Below are 6,509 nucleotides of genomic sequence, written 5' to 3' on the forward strand. Positions count from 1 at the left end.
CTGGCCCAGTGAATGATATTTCAGGCCCTTGTGTGCATGTCTCTTTCAGGGAAAGCCCTAAGGCGGGGCAATAAAGCAGTGTAACATAGGAGTAGGGTATTCTTGTATCCTCGGAACAAGCGCTAATCCCACACTGTCAGATTCTTACCAGTAATGCCACATAATTGAATGTCTCTCACTCTACTGCAGATAGTACAGATGGTGACCCAAATGTCATAATCTACATTGAAATGTCACACATACCCACTCCAATAGACATACTCTCAGGTGTTGCCATGCCTCCATCCACATGTCAGCACCAGGTATTTGCAGACATGATTGGTGGACTTCATGTATGAAAAGACAAGAGTAACTTTCCATAGTTCTTAGTAAGTTTCAATTATTTGCAGAGTCACCATTCCCTCCCTGTTCTCCTTTTTGTTTCTTCCCGATTTATTCATTAGGGTGTTCTATGCTACTTAGCCTTACTGGCATCTGCTTTCATTTCTTGAATTCGTATCAGAATGTCACCTGCGCCCTGCCTTCCTAGAATTCATGGTGATGCAAAAACAGAAAACTTGAAGAAAAAGACTGATGGGAGGCCTCTTGAACTCTGTTAGTTTCCCTACTGTTTACTTTTCTTTTTGTGTTTCATGCACCATCCTCAGGCACCAGTTTCTGATTTTTAATCTAGTCTCACAGTAAGTAGGTTGTCCTCATTTAGATACCATTTTACTTCTCAACAATTTAACCATGACATTAAGTTGTCCAAACTGACAAACACATCCCAGGTGAACTTACTAATTTTTGCCATTTCTCAATTGTCTTAATTACAGTTAGAATTTGACAGTTAAGTCCATCTTTAGTTCACCTTTAGTAACTGCACGCATATATTTAACTAATTATTAACCTCTTTGCACACAGTGTTTTCCTATGTACCTCACATTATTCAACTTCCTTGAGAGAACACATATCGCTCTTGTGTTTTTATGAAATAACTTTCAGCTCTCAGAAAATTGTGTATTTGAAATTTTTTCCTGCAGCATTTCTACCACTTTTCAATATACATTTTCTCTTGCACACAAACCTCACACAGGCTCATGTCAAATATTTATATAAGCATAGTCAAAATAGGATGAATAAATTTCTCTTTGGTAGTCAGTTTCCAGTTACACCTTCACGTGACAGGTAGAGCCTGCCTTAGAGTCTCTATAATCAATCCTCAACTTCCGTTACACAACAGTATCTCCACCATTGGGAAATCAATTATCTGTTACCATAGGCTCTGGTAGAGTTACATTCCTCTGCCATCTCAAAATAAATCTACTTGTGAGATCATACTCATATCACATGGTGCCATCACTCACGTTGAGCCCTACTGGAATGGTAATAAAGTAAGTATTCCTAATATGTGCTCACGAAAGAGGACTGGAATAACCTTATGACAAAGCTAAGATTGATGAAGTAAAGTGGTTTCAGGATGGGAGGCACTTTTCCATTTCAGGTTATCTGAATACTGTAAGTCTTGACTAAAAGACTTTATTAGTTTGTATTAACAATACCAGCTCATGATGAATTAAAAAGTTAAACATGAGGCTCAGTGCGGTGGCTCATGTCTTGTAATCTCAGCACTTTGGGAGGCCGAGGCAGGTGGATCAACTGAGGTCAGCAGTTCGAGACCAGCCTGGCCAACATAGTGAAACTCAGTCTCTACTAAAAATACAAAAAATTAGCCAAGCATGATGGCGAGCTCCTGTAATCCCAGGTACTTGTGAAGTTGAGGCAGGAGGATCACTTTAAACCGGGAGGTGGAGGTTGCAGTGAGCCAAGGTTGCACCATAGCACTCCAGCCTGGGCAACAAGAGTGAAACCATTGCACTCCAGCTTGGGCAACAAGAGTGAAACTCTGTCTAAAAAAAAAAAAAAAAAAAAAAAAAATTAACACGAGAAACCTGTAACACTGTCTTGCAGCTTTGCACCAAGATTACCGTTAACAGTCATAGTTAGTAATATTTATTTGTGCCAGGGGAATACCATTTTCAAGGCTCCTGAATTTAAATTTCCTATTTAGTAGATTTATGTTTACCTAATGAATTTAAAATACCAGCATGAGTATTTTGCTAAGAGAGAGGATTAGATAACACCCTAGTGTCCCAGAAAAGGGTATGGATACTTCGTCAAAAAGTATTCAAAATATTCCCAAAAGAAACTTTTTAGCAATGACAAATGCAATAGTTTATGCTATTCACTATGTGAAAGAAGTTCATTCCCTAAAGTGCTGGTAGTATTAGCTTTGTAAAAACATATCCCTGTTAATATTTTTTTAAACTATCACTTATAAGATAAACATAGAACTTGGTGTCATGTGCCTTTAAGATTGTCTATGTTTTGATCAAACTTCCTTTGCAGGCCCATTTTTCTCCCTGTTCTCCTGAGAGTCACCACCCACTCTTAACCGGCACCTTCATTAAGATAGAGCTCTCTGTTCTTTTCTTTTTTTTTCAAACTGTGCACAGGAATAACTAAAATCTTTGTTAGATATGATTTTCCATTAACAATAATGTGAAAATCAGGATTATTAATTCAAAAAGCAATTAAGTCTGAAAATTTAAAAACTAGACTAGGTATTTGGGAACAAAAGGTAAAGGAAGACGAGAATGTTTCTTTAGCACTATTCATTATGTCCCCTCTGTACACAATGTTGCATATATACAACTACTTCATTTTTATTGACATTATATAATAGTGAAATCCCCTGAAGCAACCTAGCATATACAGTTAGTGTCCAACTTTCAGGGGGTGGGAGTGGGGAGTAGAAACACACTTGATTAACAGTTTCTGCCCACACATTTTAGACATTTTTTTTTCTTTTTTCTTTTTGCCAAGTTTTTAGTAGTAAATTCATAAATATAGGAAATACTTTCACTCCTTCAGTGTTAAAATAGAAAACCAAACAGTGCCAACAGTAGTAGCTTAACTATTGATATACAAGAAAAACACAACGTCAATGGGTTTTCTTAATTATGCATTTTAAATAGCAATATGTGCATTTGTTTTTACAGTTACAATTTTTCTCATCTGTTTTAGGCAACAGCTTGTAATAGTTTTGAATCTATTAAGATGTTGCTTTCAATTTGAAATATTTTGTGTATACATGTATATAAAAAGTAACCCAATGCATGACTCATCTGACAGATGTTTAAGATCAATAAAGGCTTATTTTTCAATATGCAGTTAGGAAGAGAGGGAAGCAAGCCAACCTCTCTACGCTGTCTTTTTGCTGGCTTGTTTTTGCAGTGCTATCAATAGTGGTTTTTGGAGGGAACCATGTGCCTTCAGCCTATCTAGTTAGATCAGATACCACAATCAACAACACGGGTAGAAGAGATGGGGAAGGGAGAGTAGGTAAGTGTTAAACATTAATTTTTAAGTGTCCATTTTGTACTCTTTCTAGGTACAGAATTAAAAACAGGCCAATGAGGAAAAAGTTGTTATATTAGGAAAGAAACTGCAATTAAATCAAGACATAATAGCTGAATTAAGTTCTTTTAATAGACTGCATATATAGATGTTTAGCCATACTCTTAGATCAACTCTTTAAGAGAAGAACTTTATATCCAATTTACATGCTCTAGATACCACCTTATTTTTTACAGTAAGGTCTGGTATTCAATACCCACGTGTACACTGACAGCTTTAAGAAAAACAGAACACCGAGGGAGTTGTCATTTTTAGCAGCAATGAAATACCACTAACCCCTTTTTACATACCGAATTCAAGTCACTATCAGAGGTGAATGCACCACAAAGTTACCAAGTACAAAATTACTAATCTTTTTAAAATTAATAACTTGAAGGCTGGGCGCGGTGGCTCAAGCCTGTAATCCCAGCACTTTGGGAGGCCGAGGCGGGTGGATCACGAGGTCGAGAGATCGAGACCATCCTGGTCAACATGGTGAAACCCCGTCTCTACTAAAAAAAATATACAAAAAACTAGCTGGGCGTGGTGGGGCGTGCCTGTAATCCCAGCTACTCAGGAGGCTGAGGCAGGAGAATTTCCTGAACCCAGGAGGCGGAGGTTGCGGTGAGCCGAGATCGCGCCATTGCACTCCAGCCTGGGTAACAAGAGCGAAACTCCGTCTCAAAAAAAAAAAAAAAAAAAAAAAAAAAAAATTAATAACTTGAAATTATCCTTGTTCCCCACCCCATTACATCTTTTTATAAAGAGCAAACATTTTTCTATTTTATACACAGGCTAGCAGGCTTGTTTCAATATGAAAGTGCTAGTTCACTTACAGGTTTTTATAATTAGTTATGTAGTGCTACAATAAATGTCCAATCATCTACATAGAAACAATGATGAATGAAAAAGATGAAGATTGAATAAGGCTATTAGATTACCTTATCTTATTTACATATAAAGAATAGATACCCAATGGTGAGGTAGAGACAGAAATTGGACAAACACTGAAAGGTAAAAAAGTTACACCTATCTTTGAGGTTCATACTGTAAATGAGACATTTAAAAAAGTTCTGTAGCCCATGCCTATTTTTTCCTCAGAAAAAGAAAAGCTGCCTTCATGACATCCCCTCGTTTCAGATTTCCACAGCGTCACTTTTAAGCTTCAGAGTCAAGATCTAACTTTCTTCAAAAAATAAAAAAAATACCCCCCCCCCCAAGGTACCTCTCCATCCCACCCACCCCCGAAATCCTGCTGGTTTCTTTTCCAGTGCCCAGTTGCATGATCAGGTACCATCTCCTGGGGTGGTGGTTGTTGTTTTTTTTGTTTGTTTTTTGTTTTTTGTTTTTTGTTTTTTTTTGGTCCATCTATTGATCATTAGTTTAGAATAGATAACATGAACTAGTTCTGGAACTACTACTGGGAGGAACACAAGCCCTTTACTACAATCACACAGCAGGGAAGAAAGAGCTAATTCAATTAATCCCTGATGCTGGGCCTCCAAAATTGAAAGAACTTGGTAAAACTGGGGCACTAAGTTTGTATCCTCCATGCTTCTCAATCATTTTGGATCCATGGGCTTCTCTTCTTTGATCAGCCAAAGTTGTTATGTCCTGTAACCGTTTTCTTTGTTCGTCATTAAGACCGTGAGTCAGAGCCTGATACCAAACAGGATTACGATTTTGAATAGTTTGAAAAATAGCTTTAAATATCTGATACTCATCAACAGGGTTATCTTCATCATCAGTGATTGCGGAATAGCCTTCCAGAGTGGTCTCTTCAGCATCATCTTTTCCCCAGTCTTCATCATCTCCCTCTTCACCTGCCTGCTTAGCCAGAATCTCCAAATATTCTTGTCCATCTTCACCAATACCATGTTCATCACTCCCCAGTTCCTCGGTTTCATCCTCTTCAGCTTCATCATCATCATCACTGTCATTCTTCTGTTCTGCATCGCAGGTGTATGCTCTTTTTAATCCATTAAATATGCTGAACGAGAGCATAGAAGATCTTGAATATTTGTTTCTGGATGAGGACAGACTGATCAGACTGGTCAGAAAGAAGCTGGGTGAAACTATCCTTTAGATCTGGCAGAAAATGCTGCGTTGCTGCTACCGGTGGACTCTGCTCCTCTGGTTTTTTATACTCATAATTTTTCACAAGCTGATGAAGGCAAGCAAGAATTCCTAGCCAACAAGCACTGTTATCGGACTGAAGATAAAAGCCAATTTTGTGCAAAATGGCAGTCCAGCAGCTTGGATAATCATGTTTCATGATGTGATGCATGCATGTAGTAAGCTGTACCCTGATGACCTCAGGAGAATAGATAACGGCTCCTACAATATTTTCTCGAATACAATGGCGATCTTCTTCTGGAATAGTATAAGAGGACCGCTGGTCCTATTTCTCGATCAGGCCCATACTGTGCTATGTTTTTCAAACAGATAATACCTGCCTGTCTCACAGGTGAATCCAGCTGTTCCGACGTACTAATCTGGAGCAGTGTTGAGACAAAATTCAGACTTGTGTGTTGGGGTCCATCACAGCATGGACTCGGTCAAACCTGGGTCTCGGGTGCTACTGGTCAGGAATAGCGCCACCAACTGCGCACATGGACTCCCCACGAAAGGCTTTTTTTAAAAAAAAAATTATTTTGAGATAGAGTCTCAGCCTGTCTCCCAGGCTGGAGTGCAATGGCGCGATCTCGGCTCACTGCAGCTTCCGCCTTCTGGGTTCAAGCGATTCTTCTGCCTCTGCCTCCCGGACAGCTGGGATTACAGGCATCCGCTACCACGCCTGGCTAATTTTTGTATGTTTTTTAAGTAGCGACGGGTTTGTCCATGTTGGCCAGACTGGTCTCAAAGTCCTGACCTCAACTGATCCACCTGCCTCCACGTCCCAAAGTGTAGAGATTATAGGCGTGAGCCACTGCGCCTGGCCTCTCTCTCCTTTTCTAATTCTCTGATGTATTCTCTCCTAAAGGTCCTGCTCAGTGCCTTATTTTTGGTGATTCTTCTCTGTCTTCCTTGCGGCTGTTCCAGTTTGGTGTGTGCCTGTTCTAAATTGTCAG

General features: G+C 39.2%; 1 pseudogene; it reads right to left on the minus strand.

Moving 5' to 3' along the window:
* Positions 1-4,914: 4,914 nt before the first annotated feature.
* Positions 4,915-5,442, minus strand: LOC101052995 (importin-7 pseudogene; annotated as a pseudogene).
* Between the last annotated feature and the right edge of the window lie 1,067 nt (positions 5,443-6,509).

The sequence above is a fragment of the Saimiri boliviensis genome, chromosome X (assembly GCF_048565385.1).
Source record: "Saimiri boliviensis isolate mSaiBol1 chromosome X, mSaiBol1.pri, whole genome shotgun sequence".
NCBI classification, from domain to species: domain Eukaryota; kingdom Metazoa; phylum Chordata; class Mammalia; order Primates; family Cebidae; genus Saimiri; species Saimiri boliviensis.